General features: G+C 37.8%; 1 protein-coding gene across 1 annotated transcript in view; it reads left to right on the top strand.

The window, feature by feature from the left end:
• Positions 1 to 18,312, top strand: part of JAZF1 (JAZF zinc finger 1) — a 189,561-nt gene that overhangs the window by 159,932 nt on the left and 11,317 nt on the right. The window lies entirely within an intron of this gene.

Below are 18,312 nucleotides of genomic sequence, written 5' to 3'. Positions count from 1 at the left end.
GATAAGTGAGTGCTTCTGTCATCACATAGACATGACTTACATTAGGAAACTATGTTCATGAAAAGAAATATATGAAAAAAATTATCTGTGTTTTTTTCAAAAACAAATATTCCATTGATTTTCCCAGGTATAAAATTCCTGAAACTGAAAATTGTTTACTCTGCCCAACCAGATCTCTTGGCCTGAGTCAGTCTGATTTACATTAAGTAGAGATCTTGTCAGATAATTCAGGTACACTTCAGATTAAATACCAGTATTTCCTTCTAAAAAGCTAAATGCATATGATAGGGTTATTCTATTCTGTAATAAGTAGGCTCAATATATTCTCCTTAATAGGAAATCACATGAGCATCACTGCCTTGAAAACTATTATGCCTCATGTTTTTTGTATAGGCTATTTCATGTCTTAGTATTAGTGATTAAATGGAAAAGTTGTAGCAGTCCTTGCGATGTACTGTCTGGACGTTGCAAAATGAACTGATTGTTCAGTATGTCCCTGGTTACAAAAAAGGGAAGCACACTGAGAAAAGTTAAATGATAAAGTCCTAATGTAATTCAGAAAATTTTAGATTTTCTTAATTATTTCCCATTTGCAACAAACTGATTAATTTTTTTGACATACTACAGATGGCAAGGAGTTTCTTTTTCTTTTGTTTACTTTTTGTACAGCTCCTTCTGAGAAGGCTGATTCATGATGTGGTCAGGTAGTATAACTTTGAACTTCTGTCAGGTACATTGGCTAGTGATGTACTCTTTGAAACATGTTCCATCAAATGCTAAAGAAAATGCCAGCATCTGTCTACTTAAATATTTTTATTATTAAATATTTTTAAAACTTTTCAAGTTACTCTGAATGTTGTTTTACCTGTAGTTAAGAGAATCAGCTTGTTATGGCTGCGTTTCTGAAAGTCCTGCCTGCCAGGTTATAAATAATGAGCTTCCACTTTCTGCACCCTCAGTTCCAAGTTCCCTGTTGGAGCCCTTTTCCAAAGCTAGGGTTTGTAATAGCCTAGTAGCAAAACACATATATTCTTTAAGACTTTTTTTTTTTAATTAACTATTAACTGAGTTGCATTTCGGCAACCTCAGCCCAGAATTTCCATTTTTGTCATCTTAAAAGTTTTCTGGACCTAAAGTAAGCATTGAGATTTTTCTGATAACTACAGGATTTTTCCTACTGTTTACTTGTCATAGGATTTTGTTCTAACTTATGTAGGTGAGGTGCTCAGAGTCATGCCAGGACTGAGTTTCTCTTTCTGTGGGTGCAGTGCCTGCAGAGACAGCCCATGAGGGCCAGCAGACTAATTTTAGATATGCAGCTCACATGTCTGTTATTGCCTGATGGGAATCTTTTTCCCTCAAGTGCAAGTATATATGGCAGTTGACTAGCAAGGTGATACAACCAAAAGTAGTTAGGCAAGATCTGTTTCAGAGAAACAATTTAGAGTGTGTAAATCATCCTACGTTTCAGCCTCACAGTGCCTACACAACTTTCAAGCCCTACAGGCATACCCTCCACTGCATCCAGTGAGAATGAAGAATACTGCTGTATTCCTTCCGTGCAATCCTGTTTGATTTGTACTCCGAGCAAACTTGTTAATTCGTCTTTGAATGCAGGTAAACATGTATGCTGTGGTAACTTGAGAAAACAAAGAGGCTGTTTCTCCGTAGGTTGCCTGAAAATGCATCATCTGGGTTATGTTCTGTATTTGTTTTAGTCCAAATATAGTCGTCGTCCTCATCCTTCTTCAGAGCTATACTTTTTCAAAAATAAAATGGGATTGCTTTGACCCAACTCGTTCATGAAATTTTCAGAATGGCCATTTCATTTTTATTATCTCCCATCTCAGTTGTTCGATACTTTGTGAGGGTACCAAACTTCAGCAGTGTGCCTGTCAGTACTGTTACTGCACAAGGTGTGACGCCAAGAAGGTGCCACTTGAGATGCCAGAGAGGAAGCATGCCCTCCAGGCTAGCGAGGTGGCATAAAAATACGCATGTTCATCAGCAGAGAGTATCTGTCCTATATGGCTTTTTGCCATTCTTGTTCAAGGTAAAAAGCGGAAACTTCACTCATCTTTCGAGTCCCATTTTCCATGTACTGTCCTCCCTTTCAGTATGCTGCTCATCTTGGCTTTCCCAGGTGTGTTAGTCTTGCCTTGGGTGAAGCCAGCAGCTGCCTGAATCCCAGTCACGTTTGTGCGTGTCCTTACATCTACATCTCGCCATTTCCTGGTGCTTTTAAGCTACTGTTGTAATTTTTCAGGAAAGCGTAATTTCATATAACGATCTCTCATGTATGTATTGACCAGACTCAAACCCACTTAGCTTGTGAAATTTGATAAGAAACAATTCAAGTTGGTTTGGCTGCAGAGAATGTTTATTAAGTTTTGCACTAAAAATCTGTGCCAAAAGACTAAGGGGCCACGTTCTCAGACAGAGCTGAGCAGCCTCCAAGCTGACACACATTGATACTGCAAATGTCGCATGTGCACGTATAGTACCTCCTTCTTTGTAAATGAGTTTATTCATGGAGAAGCGGAAGTATTCAGCAAAGAAGTGTACTCTATGAGGCTCTTCTCAGGTAATAAGGTAGACGTGTATTTATCTTCAGACTCTGTATGTGTTAGTCCCCCGAAATGGCCCGTTTGTGGTTTTGGTGGGAAGTAGAAATGCAGTAGTTAATTTTCTATACCTCCCCTTTCTTCCCTCAGGGTGGCTGGCATATGCTCTCTGCTTACATTTGGTTTTTTGCTCCCTCTCCTATAACAAGTTTTCTCTTCTTCTTAAGAACTGCATCCTCTAATGATTGCAGAAAGTTCGCTTTAAAAGTTTGTTCCAGTTTTTATTTTAACAGTAGTGTCTCCCAGGAGACTTTGTTTAGTAGGGCTTAAATGCTCTTGTTAGAGTTCGCAGGCAGGATTTAGCAAAAGAAATGGCTTCCATCAGCAGTACAGGCTCCTTAGGGTGATAGGGAAATAGAGCAAAGTAGCACCAGCACACAGCTTATTTTGGAAAGACATTAACAGTCTGCAAACATTGAAATATCTCTTTATTTAAGGAGCACTCAATTAAGTCACAAAAACTTATGTTGCCTTTATTTTTAAATGTCAATTTTAAACCCACAAAACTAATGAAGTCTAGTTATGGATAAAAATGGGGCTGGCATTGCATCTTTAACATATGCTGTTAATTTTTAAAATGTTTTCATACATCTGTGTGGCTCACAGATGAAATTTCCACCCCTAACTTCCTGGCTTTTGAGTGTAAGTCAGAGCATTTACATTCATTTGAAAACCATGATATCTCTTTGTATTGAAGAGCTTTAAAAAAGATACAGTGATAGTAACTTATTTGTAATTTATTATTAAAATAACCTGTTCCCAATTTTAGTTGGAAAAATTCATAGTAATGAAACTCAGACAAAAAAATAAGTTAAAAGATAAAGCCACTTCTGCATTGAAGGAATGCCAAAAATCATCTGAAACCGTTTTGAGATTTTTTTCTTCTATATTTATTACTCTTTTCTTTCTGTTTGTTTGTTTGTTTGTTTGTTTTTAACTGTTTCAGGCCTGGAATAGTAAATTTCAGCCTGGAGTGAATTTTTGGCCTTCCCATAAATCCTGAAGTAAGAGTTTAATACCACCAACTGGCTTTTTAATGGTTCAACCCTAAGTCTTGCCCACCTCCCAAAAAAAAGCTAGAATACTTGAAAACCTCATAGATAGCATTACATTTTACTCTGAAGAAGCTGGATCTCAGACATCCTTTCCTGTTTACTTTTGATTTAAATAGATTACAAGTTATAACATTTATGCTGGTTTAATAGGTTTATAGACTACTTACTGCCTGATCATGTTGGGCAGTGGATGGCAGCCAGTCCTGGCACGAAGCATTGAGGATGCTGTGCTAGGCTGGAACAGCTGTGGCCGTTCTCTCAGTCTCCTTCCCCTTATGAAGGAGATGAAAGAGTGAAGTTTTCATGCGTGGTCATAGCTGAACCCATGAAAGAATTGGCAAGTCCCATTTTGATTTGCAGCTGTCATTTAAGTAGGTGAAAAACTCTTGGTTTGTCTTATTAATTAGGATAAATGCCTTTCTAGGGAGTCATATTTGTCCAGTCATTTTGATTCACTGCATTTGAAAGATTCTACCTTTCATCAATATGGCGAACTTCCTTGAAATTTCCACTAGTCCAATCTCAGTATTTATAAAAGTGACCCCATTTTCTAACCACAAAAAATACCTAACTTTTCAGTCTTTTTTTTTTTCTTTCTAGTGAAACTTGAAAGTAATAATTAATTTTAATCTGGAGTAAAATAATACTTTGTGGGATTGGCCCTAACCTTTAAGAAACCTAAGATCTAAATGGTGATATTTTAATCAAATATGCTTAAAAATTCAGTACAACAGTGTTTTAAAACTTTAAAAAACTATGACTGAGGCTTTCAAGTTAGTACTATTGATGCAGAAATCCTTACATTTACCGAGGATACTGTCTGAACGCTGATTTTTTTAGACTTATAGTAACTGAGTAGTTTTTTAGATATACAGTGTATTCTTAAACTGAAATCAGAATAATTTTGTAGCTGCATCAGTAATCATAAAGTTGCACTGTTTCAGTCAGTTAGAACATACCATGTGAAATGGGCCAATTTTTGTCTACTAAATCATACTAGTGGTGAAACATGACTTTATATAATATGCGATTCCATGACAGAAAGCAAAATTCAATATAATTTTTCAGCTAAAGAAAACAAAATCAGTCTTCCCCTAGCATCTTATTTTCAGAACCTGGTGTAATTAAGAGTACATTTTGTACCTAGTGTGACTGCGTTCTTAAATACTTGCAATAATTTTAAATATATTTTTGTTTGGATTAGGTTTAGGTAACTAAATTAAAGAGAATCATGTCCCATTTACATCATTAGGGAATATCTCCTAAGATTAAATATCTTCTAAGACGTATATATAAACTTTTACTCAATAAAATTAATAGATCTTTACAACTCAGACTATTAATCTTTTCTCTGATTCAACTGGATTTTGTTCAGGATTCAAATGCAACTACTGGCAAAACAGTGACCAAAAAATTACAGCTTCCTTCTGTGTTAACAAATGTTCTTGTTGCTGATGAAATAATTTAAAGCTTCGTTGTTCCCTCTATGGGTGACTAATTTACAGGGGAAGAAAGTCTCCATATTACAACAAAAGATCTCTTTTCTCCTCCTACCAAAGGCAGTTGGGACTCAGAAATTAATCTGTAAGGATCCACCTTGCTTCTGGTCCATTAAGGACTTGTCTGTCATGGAAACTTTGATTTTGAGAAGCAACACACTGTGTGGCAGTTAATGAGTTTTCCCAATAAACCTTGTTATCTCATATACTGTTATCTCAATGACATGAGACATCATTCCTATAATTCTGCTGTGTAGCATTTGCTTTCATGGATAACTCATGAAGGAATCCCAGGGGCCTCTTCTTGAATCTACTCGCTTTTCTTTTCCAAGAATGCAAAAGCTGAAAGAAAACCACTCATTGTTTGCTGGTAATAGCAATCAAAACCACAATAGTAACCAGCCTTTGGAACTGGGCCTTGGAATAGAGTAACAGGCATGCTGGAAACTAATATGGTTTACATTTAAATGTGTGTTTAATTTTTTTTACTTCAAGTTGTTTAAAAAATGCGTTGTTGTAATGTAAAAGCTCATTCCTCTTCATAGGTATCAAAGCAGCTAACATTTCAGTACAGTTTCCATATGTTAGGCTTTCAACAATGAAGTAATCGTATGGCACAGACAGCTGTTGTGCAGAGTGCTATAGCAGCACATTAAACAGAATCCAGTAAGAAAAAGAGATCTGCTAAGCTGAACTACTTTGTGAGTTTAAAGTAGCCAGCAGAAATGTAAAAGAACAGGGGTGTTCCTCCCTCAAATTAATCGAGGACTTAGAGGAGGAGAAGTTAGGTGCTCAAGACTTTTTTTATTGTTGGATATGCTATTCATACGTAGCCAAAATAATTGAATTTGTAGCAGAACTGCTATTTATATCAGTCTCTTTGGCTTCTGTCAGCAGGTGGCATTTCTGAACTGCCTGTTAGGTTGAATTAGAGTACACTATGAACCATTAAATCCACTATTCAGTTGATAATCTGCAACAGCTTTTTCTTTGGGCAATGCAGATTTAGTCAATATTGCTACAGCTAGAGAGATCTTGCTCTTTTGTGATGGGCTTCTCTTTTTAAGGACAGAGCACTGAAAAATATTCCTTGATTAACATCTTAAAGGAGCTTGAAATTAGACTTGGCAGGACAAGGCAGTGGAAACAAATACACGTTGATGGCATTTTGAAACTCATGCTGCAAATTCAGGTGACCTGCACTTAAGGATATGATTAATGTTAAGCACCTAATACTGAGGAGATAAATGCTGCCCGACTTTGGGCACATAACAAGTCTTTTGTCAGACTGGAATGAAGTATTCAGCACTTGCAGAGTTGCAAACTCAAGAATTTATTTAGTCACAAAAGCCCAACTTTAGCCATTCATTCCAAGAATTCTTCACCTGTGTTAGCATGCTGTCAATGCTTAAATTTAATTATTACACTTTATGTTAGTGTGGTATCATGCAGATGTAATTGAAAAAATAATGAAAAGTAGAAATATGAAATCAGATCCCAGGGCTCTTGTGTTGAATTGTTGCTGAGAAGTGGGCTAAGAGTGCTACATTTTTGTATGTTTGACTTACGGGATGTCCGGCATAATAAAAGCACGAATCAACCAAGCTCTACTGCAGTTTGAAAAAATATACTTTTAGATGTCTGAGGAACCATCTCATTACTTTTTCAGAACTTTCTATTTGTTTAATTGCCTGTTCAGAGACTGAAGAACTTTTATGCTATGTTTTTATTAAAAATAAGATGTATAGACTCACTCTTGTATAAACAGTATGGGCAAATAAGTAAACCATACCTCACAAAATGAAGACCAAATTGTGTTCTCCAGCATAATAAAAGTTTGTCTGAATGCATGGGATATTTCAGGCCTGCAAGGTACGATAAAATCTATGTTAAAATATCTTGAGCAAACTGTATTGGGGTCTGTGACAAAAGTTCCCTCTGAGGGGCTTCACTGGTGCCAGGATTTCACATTGCTGTGCAGACGATGGAAGAGAACTTTCTTTATTGGAGCCAAAATGGTTCCATCTAATTGCAGGTCTGGGGCTCTATATTAATCCTGCGCACTAACTAATAAATACATGTTTGCCCAACATTTAGCAGTCTGAGGCACTATTCTAACAGAGCCTTATGGGTGTTCTTGTAAAAAATAATTCAAAAAATAATGAATGACATTGTGCAAAACATATGACTTAACTATAATAAATGTGTGTGCTTAGACATGGTATGAGATTTTAACATGAGCTTTTGGCTGAGGTCGTGACTAAGCATGAATAATAAGTGAAATCTGTGGTAGTTTCTAGTTTCTGCCTTAAGGAATAAAGCTATAGTAAGAGGTGTCTAATAACAATGAAAAATAATAAGTAAAAATGCAATTATTTCCTATAGAGGTTTTCTTAGAACAGGTGGGATTTGTTCCCAGCAACAGCTAAAAGATGGAGTTTTTTCAGAGCTAGATGCCGCATTCCCCTTCTAGGGAGCCAGGCTTTAACATTGTACATATTCATCTTTTTCTTAATCCAAAGTGAAAAATGCTCAAGTGCTCCACGCTGTGCTTGGCTAAGTGCTTCAGAAATTGATCTCTTATTTTTTTTTTCCTAGCAGTCATCTGCTGTCAGGTGACTGTCTGGGTTCCTTAGAGAGGCAAAAGTATTTATTATACTGGTTACTCAGGGAGTAAACCAAACAAAAAGAATTACAATCCTAGAACATACTGAAATTTATGCTTGGAGGATCTGTGGAGCAAAGATAATCCCATATTGCAGGCACAGCAACAGTGTTATATCTTGGAAGTGACTGCATGGCAAATAATAATTACTAACTTATAGCTCCAAATCAAACAGTTTGAAATTATCATGAAGACCAAGAATGTTAACTTGGTCAAACCTGCACATTTATTGAAATCTGGCTGTGTGATTACCTGGGTACCTGCTCTGCAGTTTGGCTGGACGCTAAAAGATAGATGAGAGTTGTCCCAGGCATGATGGCTGTTTCTCTTACAAGGGAGGCCATCGTGGGGGGTTTTTGTCTCCTAGGCAGAACTGCAGTCTTTAAGGACTCTGCAAACCCCAGGCCACTTTGCCTTACAGAAGTGATCCTGGTTTGTTTTACAGTGGGTTTAGGACCCTCAAAATGCCACCTCTTTCAGTGTGGATGGACTCTATGAATGAGTATTGCCGGTTAAGTCTTTGCAAGGAGTACAGGGCCCCAAGTCCATGACTACAGTTCTTTCAGACCTGTTGCTTTGGGGTACAGGTCCTGGAGTACTTCTGCAGGGCTGTGCTAGACAAGCCAACATAACAAATTTTTCACAGGTTTGGTATTCCCACTGATCAAGGGCTGTAACTTGTGAATATGAAGCAAAATTATGGAGATTCTCCTGGAACTAACCTTTTCTATGGTTTTCACAAAGACACATACCATGATAACCTCTCCTGCTTAGTCTTTTTTTTTAACTGCATCCCAAACTACCTTACAACATAAGTACAAAAAGGCCTATACTACATTCACAAAATTAAATTACTTGAAAGTGGTGCTTCTTGCAATTTAAATTGGTTTCAAAGTTAAAAGGCTGTTTGTAAGTATATAGAGGAAAATAAGATTGATATAAAATAGCTGGTGGGAAAAATAGGGCTGTACTGTGAGGGGAAATATATGAAGACCTTTTTTTTTAATCACAATTCTTCTCATAGTTTTTCTCCACATTTTCTGGTTTTCTTCCTTTTTCTGCTTTATGAGTGCATTTGCCTTATAATTCTGTTGTAAATTCAGTAAAAATATGTTGAGCCCAGTTTGCTATAAAAATATATTCTGGGAAGATTGACTCAGTTGTCAGATTTTGTGCTTTCTAGTAGAATTCTTAATCTTGCCAGAGGAAAAGACATATCAAAAATTTAACATTATATTTTATTTCTCTCATCTTGCTCACTACAGGTAGTTTTATATGTAATCTCCTGCTTGTTGGTCATCGTCTTCCCAGCCCCTTCAGAGCATTCTTGTTTGATACAGACATAAATTGCACCAGCAATTGTAAAGCTACTGCGCTGTAGAATTGTATTTTAATTGCACATACCTGTAATTAATTGTATGGGAATTTTCACAGTACTCTCCCTAAGGAACAATTTAATTGAAAAGTAGCTGAGTTGTCTAGACTATAGCAACTCATAAAATCATCACTAGTTTTGGGTTTTGAGCTACAAAGCAGCAATAGAAACATGGCTTGTAGATTTAAAGTACTTCCAAGCACAGGAAATGTTTTATAATCCCCATCGTAGTAGTCTAACCTGGCAAACTGTTTTTAACAGGGTCGAGAACAAAAAATGTACAATACGCTTAAAAGTAAAGATTATCTCTGTGTTAATTTGTGATAGGGTAGGAGGTTTTTTTGGTGTAGAAGTGCCCCCATTATACATAGATGTTTCTTCCTCCAAATGTGTAAAAAATATATATTTTGTAGAAAGCACATTGTGCTTATGGCAAAGCTGGTTTAACACAGGAGTAGTGTGACACTGAAAAAGGTATACTTCAGTGGTTCTTGGTAACAATGACAGCATTCATTTTTGTGTGTTTATACTGCAAAAGCCAATTGGTGGATTTTTTTTTTTTTACTATTTAGCTTTGTAGTTAATCTTCTAATTATTTTGAAAATTGCTAACTGAAAACACAAGTGTTTTTTTGAAAGATAGAAACAGTAGTTGGCCACAGGGAGCTTTCAGGTGCTTATTTAAATTGTTCATTTATAATATATATTTATTTATAATTGCGTATTTAATATATGCACACAAATATTTCTATGTATATACATATATATCCACATATATAATATTACACTGCAATATTAAACAGAATTTATCTGTACCATCATAGTGCCTCAATGACTGAAAAAATTGCTGAATGTCTACCAGTGCTGTATGTCTGCACACTGAAAGTGGTTATGTTTTCAGTGCCTAGCAGGAAAAAAACCACACTCATTTAGGCAGCACTTCAGTGTGCTGAAGATGATGAAACTTAAGCAAATGTTTGAGTTTTCCTTGCATTGTAGCCAAAGCAAATCAGACGTAATAAAAAGCAAGGACTAACATACCATTTAACACTCATTGACTTAAAACCCAGAGAGGTTTATTTCACAGGAGAAATGGTGTTATTATGAGTTGATGTTAGCCAGTAGATGATCATCAAAATTATGTAAAATTCTAGGAAAAACCAAGTTGTTTGTAGTTTTTGTGTGAGCTAAAGACTATGAAACATTTGCTGACCCCTAAAACCACAGATCCTCTTGTCTTTTTAGCATTTGTGGCCTGGCAGGTGGAAGACACCACCCTAATTCTTGCTGAAGATGAAGATTGGTGCTTTGTCCATGCAGGCAGAGGCTCCCTCTTGTAAGGTTTTTCCATATATAGTCAGGCAGCACCATTCACAGCATTTTCCGAGCACTTCTGCCTCTTATGCCAAAGGATACAAGAAGCCAAGGGGCAATGGAAAATAACAGATTGAAAAGTACTTTGATTTCAACTGCAGCCCAGTGATACATCATCTGAAACAACTCACACCTGCTAGCATACATTTTGTAGACCTGATTGAAACAGTGATAGCCTCAAAGAAAAGTTTGTCACAGCATACCAGGCACAGTGCACATTTTATTTTATCAGAATTTTTGTCTTTAAAAATGAGAGAGGAGACATGACTCCCTGCTGAATGTGTTTTTTAAGTTTCGGGTGTTTAAAAATGCATTTCTTGCTCAAAAACACAAAATAGGATTAATTAAAAAACATAACAGATCTTTCCTGTAGATTTTGTGCATAGTTAGAATGACAAAAGCCTTGATTTTCACTCAGTAATGAATAGGCTTTTTAGCCCTTACTGGTAATTCTGAGTATTAGGGCTAGCTCTCAAATTATGCTGATGATGTTTCTTAAATCTAGATGGTCATAGCATTTAAAAGCAAGGAGAGAGAAGCAGCCAGTATATTTTCATGCAGATTAAATCCTCCTTCCCTTCAGTACATTGGAGTGGAGAATCTGCCATTGCCTCTCTCATTGCTGGTCAGAGGTTTGTAACTCTCTTGTGCCTCATAAACGTGAAATTCCCTCAGCCCAAAGCTGCTGAAAAGACGCTGAGGTGCCTTGCGTCTCTGCAGCTCTTCCACACCCTGGTCCTCCATGGATAGCCTGCATTGAACTTGTCCCTTTGCCATGATGCAGCCCTTTCACATATGAGGGTCAAAGGTCCAGCCCAGGAGCATCTTGGAAGTCCCCACATAGCTGGATGATGCTGAAATCAGCACAGCTACTTGCACAGTAATAGCAATTCCTTGGATTGGAGCCTGGTCGCAGCTCAGTGCATCCTTGCTGGATTTGCATGCTTGTGAAGGCAAAACACACGGCAGTCGGGGTGGGTAAGGACTGTGTGCATTAGCAGTTTTATGATCTGTATTGTAAGTGGCTGAATAGCTTTTGTACAGCTGTAAAGCATGCTTAACCCAATGTTATAAAACATGTCTCAAATGTATTTTCGTAGCTTCATAAACTGTAGTTCATTTTGTTGGTACTTTTTATTGTAATCCTTTATCTTCAACATGAAACTGTTTCCTGATACCATTTTTTTTAATGAAAAAAGGGATAAAGAAGAGAAAAGAAAAACTGCTGGTTTGTTATATGCATCAGGAGAGTCCTTAAGTACAGTAATAGTGCCCTGAACTTGTATTTTTATATTTCTAACCTCAGAATGCAGGCTTAGCAACTAAAAAGCCAAAATAACATTAATTATGACTGTTCTTCGCTGTGGTTTTTGGAGTATAAGTTTGGAACAGATGTTTGGGGGGAGTGGAGGGGGGAAGGAAGGATGGATTGTTTCTTTTTCTCAGCCCCAACTGGTTTTAATTCTTTCTTCAACATTTTGAGAGTATCTTTAAACATTTGCCAGAGTTCAATTAACATCCTGTGACTGAAGGTGGAAAATGTCCTACTTTGTTTTTCTTCAAATATATACCTGCTCTTGCTGCTCGTGCCAAAGCCAGAGAAAGAAAGGATTCCAGCTGGCATAGGTTTTATTACTGTTACATTAATTTGCAGGTTAAGCCTCAAGTTGGGAGGGGTCTGCTGGATTGATTTATTTATTTACTTTTTTTATTTTCATGATTTTTAAAAAGTGCCATGTAAAACACTGCTATTTAATTACAGGAAGGTTACAGTCCTTTTTGGTGAGCGTTTAACAGCTTATTCTTGTTTACATGAAGTTGTAGAAATCTAGTTTTAAAATATGTTTAAAGTAGAGATTGTGTTCATGGGTTTATCATGTTTTTTCTGTACTATGTATAAACAGAAGATTGTACATTATTGAAAGCCCTTTTTTGTGGAAAACAGGATTGGGAAAAAAAGTTTATATAAGAATGCAAAATAACTTCCCGAGACTATTGGCGCAGTGTGACCATAAAACCTCAACAGCACATTGTGCAGTGACATTATAACAATTTGCTTTAGCACCTCTGCAGCGTTCTCAGAAAGTCCTGTTCTACAAAACACATGCCGTGGTATCAGTTGACTGTTTTTTTCCAGAATTGGTTCTTTACATGCATGTTTTTGTGATTAGTTGCCGTTCCACAAATAATTGGACGTGGGGTTTTTTTTTCCTTATTTAGCTTATTACATGTATGTTTTATTCGCATACATTTATATATTCAATAAGTTGTAACATATCTGCTTATATAGGTGTGCAAGCTCCTTTTAGTGGATTTATAATCTCTGGATTGGGATTTACAGTATTAAAGACTGTATTAAAGACAGTATTAAAGTTATTTACTGTTTTAAAGACTGTTTTTTGATATACCAGTATCAAGATACAGATATATCAAGAAAATGGCACACAATTAGCTCCTAAGGCCAGATAGAATCCAGCTGCTCCACGAACCCCAATATTGGCTCTGGAGGACTATTTTTTTTCAACCTGAGTGTTGTTAGATCTGTTTCTCTCGTAGCCCAAAATGGAGAGCAGATCTCATGTGTAAATAGTTCCCAATTTTCCTGACAGTGAATAGGAATATATGACACTAATATCATACTAACAGTACTTTAAATGGAAATCTTTATGTTTATTTTGTACCTTTGTCATTTTAGCTTTACTTCCAGGATTTTAGGGTGATTTCCCATATAGGCTAGCTCAGACAAAGTCATTCTATACCAAAATACAGTATATTCAGGTTTGCGTTTTACCTATAGAAGTGTTCGCATGCTTTCCAAAGTGGATCCAAACCTTGCAATGGAATACATTTTCAGTCACTTAAAATTCAGCATGAGCTTACACTAAGCATTGAAATGAAAACTGCAGGTGATGTGAAATGTTGGAATTGACCTGTCTACCATTTCATTTAAAACACTAAGGTGCTCCATGGTCTGGATGTGTAACCACGTGTGGTTTCATCCTGTTTGAGGTACCACCCTCCAAAGTAGCTGGGGGAAGTATCTTTGCAGACTGTCATCATGACTGTGTGAGTTACAGTTGTCATTTCTGTGGTGACCATGAGAGAAGGGGAATACCCAGAATATCCACCCATATCACAAATATCCACCCATATTCTTAGTTGCTTAAGTGTTCCCTCCTTCAGTATACCCAACTCTAGGGTCTGAAAGCTACTCTTCAAATGATGCAAACAAACAAGACAAAATATTTTTTTGTCTAACTTGTTTTCTCTAGTGCTTTTAAGTATCTTGCGCCTAAAAATAATGCACATTTTTTAAAGTTACATTTTTTTAAATTCTCTCATTGCTTGTTCACTAACTGAGCCTTGCTTCAGCCAGAGACAATTGAAAATGAGTTCTTCTGAGTAGCAATGTGTCCTAAACAGTTTGTTATTTAGCACTTGATACTTGATCTGAGCTAGGAGAGGACTGAAAGGAAGGGTGGTTTCTCCAGAAGACACTGTTCTGGCCAAATCCTGCTCTGACTAGTGTCATGAGGAAGAGTAGGATGCTGGCAGCAGTGACAGCTGAAGGCAAGATGAGGGACTGCTCCTGGCATGCGCGTGTGTGAGAGCAGCCCAGCAGCGACTGCCGCAGACCACACACCCGCGGGACCCGCTGCACGGGGCTGGCAGGGGCTAACAGGACATGCCCTGCGCCAGCCCCCCCCTTGGCATGGGGCCAACACAATAATAAGTTGTAATTGCTATTTTGATGGCTCTTTTGTGATCATGCAGAGGGATGGAGGCCACTGCCAGCCTTGGCAAGTGCCCATTTGACAAACCATAACCATCTCAAGCAGCTCCCTCGAGTGACGGCAAAGCTGCCAAGCATGCAATTGGCTTTGAGAACAGATTTGCCTCTCCTCTCCCAGAAACAAGGCTTGGAAATATTTACTGGGATGAGAGAGAAAACTCATAACTGCTTATGCACCCACTGGCTGAAGAAAGGCTCCAGCGTTCACCATGATAAACCTAGTGCTCACTGTGTATGTAGGTGCTTAATCCAAACACTGGAACTGTGCTTGCAGTCTAAAATACCAGTGTCTGTAGCACTGCACAGTGCTCTGTTTAAACTACACTGGGTTTTCATCTATGTCTGCATCATCTTTGTGGACATGAATGGTAAAAGTATTTTTGAAAATGCAGGAAATTAATCTGAATTGACCTTTCACAAAGGCTGAAAACCACTTTCTGTCCTCTGAGTCTTCTTCTGCCCCCAAAACAAGCAAGCAAGCAAAAGAAAGACCCTGGGTTAGTCTGGAGGATCCAGTGTCTGAAATCTGCTGGAGTTTGCAGAGCCAGTGCATTGTGCCACCCATACCAGGTCACAGCTGGGAGAGTCCTGCTGCAGCTTCTAGATAGAGACTTGCATAGAGGCTTTGACACGTATTTTTTAACTATTTTGTATTTCATTGCCCCTAGCATTTATTTCCTGTGCTTTATAGAAAGGAAGAATATTTCATTTTGAATGACTTGATACATCTTAAGATCAGCATGAGTATCAGCTGTGGGAACACTCTCCCTGGTTATGAGTATGGAGGAGGCTGCGTGCATCCGTGCGCACAGAGGGAAGAAGTTCGACAAATCCGTAAATGTGCTTTAGTGTTAGACCAAAATTCACATAATATTAATAATTCACTTTTTTAATGAAGGAAACTATCGCAGCATATGGGAATGCAAAGTTCTTAACATTAGAATTGCTCTCATAAAACTGTTTCTGTGAAATGCAAACTGCAAGTCCCAAACGGGACAAAGTGTGAAGCTGAATTTTTATGAGAAATCCTTGGAATTACCATGAACTTTCAGTGACACCAGCAATGTTGGTTCCCACTGCAGTAAGCTATTTGCTCATAGTTATTCATTGTATACTTAAATGTATGCATTCTCGTCACAAAATAATTGGCAAGAATGTTTTGGGTTTGTTTTTCTTCATGGGAGGAGAAAGGAAGAACTCATAATGTTCTTGATCAGAGGTCAAGATAGATCCTACTCATTGTAACGGCACACACAGCTTGTGCTGGTTTTAATCAGCTTTGTCTTTTTTATATTTAAAGGCACAGTATAGAAGTCTTCAGATTTGAAAAGCAACATAACTACAAATGATGTGCACCTACTAGAACCAAGATTCTTTGAAAGTTCAGGGAAAAATCCTCTGTAAATCTCATGGTGGAATGAATACACTAACACAAAAGGCAGAAGTTATCTTGGCTACAGTCGTGTGAATTCCAAATAAACCCCAGAAATATAAAAGATAAGGCCCCAGATTTTCAGTAGTGTAGCTGGGACGGTGTCTATTCCAGACTGTCAAATTATTACCTCTCTGCAAAATATTTCTTAGCTATTTAAATTACTGACTTCATATACTGGAAAAAAGAAAAAGTAGTAGGTGGGCATCAAGTGGTGAGATTTTTGCTGTAGGATTAAGTGATGTTCTCACTGATTTCAACAGCAAAAACTGACTGGAAGAAGAGGTAGACCAAGTCTTTATAGCACAACTTTGCTTTTTATCACACTACAAAGGCTTCTTATCCTGCAGGCAGTAATCATAATCCCTTTTCACGCATGTCTTTACTTTTGGCAAGTAAACTGCTGTGATGCAGACAGCTTTTTCATTTGTGATGGGTTGTTTAAATGCAGCGTGAAAATTACAAGAGAAATAACTTGCCTGGCTCCGGTATGGCATTCTATGCAAGCTGTGCCTTAGTGGTGTGCAGCTCAAGTCCATCTCCACCAGTGGAGTCCACCTCCCTTTAAAGGGTTGTGACATTGTCTCAGCATGGAAAATTCCAGAAGAAAAACCCCAACAAACTAAACTAGCATTCTTTCCTTGCCTTTGTTTTGTTTAATTTTTTTGGTCTGCTGGGGGCACCACAGATGAAGTGAGTCTTTTGGCAAGGCCATTGGAGTGAGGAGTGGGGAAATGGCTTTGTGGGCCAGGACGGAGAGAATATTGCATGCGAGGGTGGGCTCAGTATTAAGATTTAACATAGTCATTTGGATAATGAAGCAGTGGGTTTAGGTTAGGCTGAGGTAGAACTATGTAGGGTCTCTGAATGAAAGCCAGATGATTAAACTGGATATTATGGTGAAGAGGAACGAGCTAGCAAGGAACCTCAGAAAAAGCATTGCCAGAGAAGAGAGGTTGAGAAGACAGTTTTCTTGCTATTGTAGAACTAGTATTTAGTTATAGTAATAATATTGTATATTTGTACATTGCCTTGCTGAAAGCACATGCTTCTCTATCAGCCAGATATTTCGATGCTTTGCCTTAGAGAACTGTGTGTTGTTGAGTTCTGAGGAGGGTTCTTTTGCCATTCACACTTCTGAAGCCTGATTCTGATATTTTTCCTTTGAGTACCGATGGGGGAATGATCAGTCTGCCTTCCAAGCACAATGAGGAATGGTAAAGTCATTAGCACACATGCTACAGGAACAGCCCTGCTCAGTCCCCCAGAAGGGCAGCATGCCCCAGCAGAACGTCCTGTTTTCCATGTGCATGGCAGCATCCATAGGGAGATCAGTGAGCCAACTCTCTTGGAGCTCTCTTAAGAGTTATTGCAAATACTTGCTCAAGTCACGCAGTTGTTGCACCCTGGACAGGCAATAGGTTAAGATGCAAAGGTGTGCAATTATTTTTTTTCCTTTTAAAAATAAATATTTACAGATATAATTATGAAATACCAACCAAGTTTGAAAAAAAAAGCAAGCAAGCAAGCTCTGTCTTGATCAAAGTGCGCTGTTGTGCACTTCCCCGTCGGCGCGCTGCTGGTCCTCTGGAAAGCTGCCCAAAGGAGCCAGGGCAGCCGGCAGCTCGGGTTGCAGTTTGTACACCTGACGTGTAGCTCAGGGCCAGGGACTCCTGCTCGGCGTGGGAATGGCTTCGCAAACCCACCGTCCTCAGCATTACGCCACTTAATTAAAATACCTCATCTAGGGGCTGTTTATAATGGCAGCACCAATCTATGTGTTGTGCTTTTTGTTTTTCCTCTTGTTTTATTTCTCCCCTCTCTGATGTGTTGTGCGCAGTCAGCAAGGCACCACATGAGTTGCTGCTCTTAGACACTGACAACTAAGGAAATTAAATTCTGAGGCAGAATCAGTTAAAAGCATGAATAAATCAGTGTTGTTTTTCTTTGACAACTGAAAAAACATAATTATTTTAAGGTTAAATTTTTATTGGTAATGAATTCTTTTCAAGGCAGTAATTTTTTTGCATTTCCCTTATACCAAGACCCTTTTAAATACATTTTGGGATTTTTTTTTTTTTTTTTAAGAGAGTAGAAACAATAGAGTTCAATAGGCCACTGTTAGGTAAAAGCAGTGATAGACTGCAGCTCCAGCTTTGCATGAAGTAATATGGCACTATTAGTATTACTGTTTTGTTCAAGAAGAAATACATATTTTTATGGTCATTTTTATGAAAAAGCTCATCATATATGTAAAATCTATAATGATGTCTGGATTTAAAAATTTAAGACTGGAGCATTTGCTTATATTGTTTAAACAACTGGTTTGACTATACTCAACCAAGTCTTGTATTTTTGTTCAGGTAAGTTATTTAAAAAATACCATAAGGGTGGTCTAATCTCATGGATGCTTACACACACATTTTGGTCTTTTCTGTCTCTCTCCTTCACTGAGTCTACCTACAAGTGAAGTACAGGCAAAAGTTCTTGCAGAAT

Source organism: Neopelma chrysocephalum, unplaced genomic scaffold, assembly GCF_003984885.1.
Source record: "Neopelma chrysocephalum unplaced genomic scaffold, ASM398488v2 Primary Assembly neopelma1_26, whole genome shotgun sequence".
NCBI lineage: Eukaryota > Metazoa > Chordata > Aves > Passeriformes > Pipridae > Neopelma > Neopelma chrysocephalum.
The sequence above is the reverse complement of the archived record's forward strand: the minus strand, read 5'-3'. Positions and strand labels throughout refer to the sequence as shown.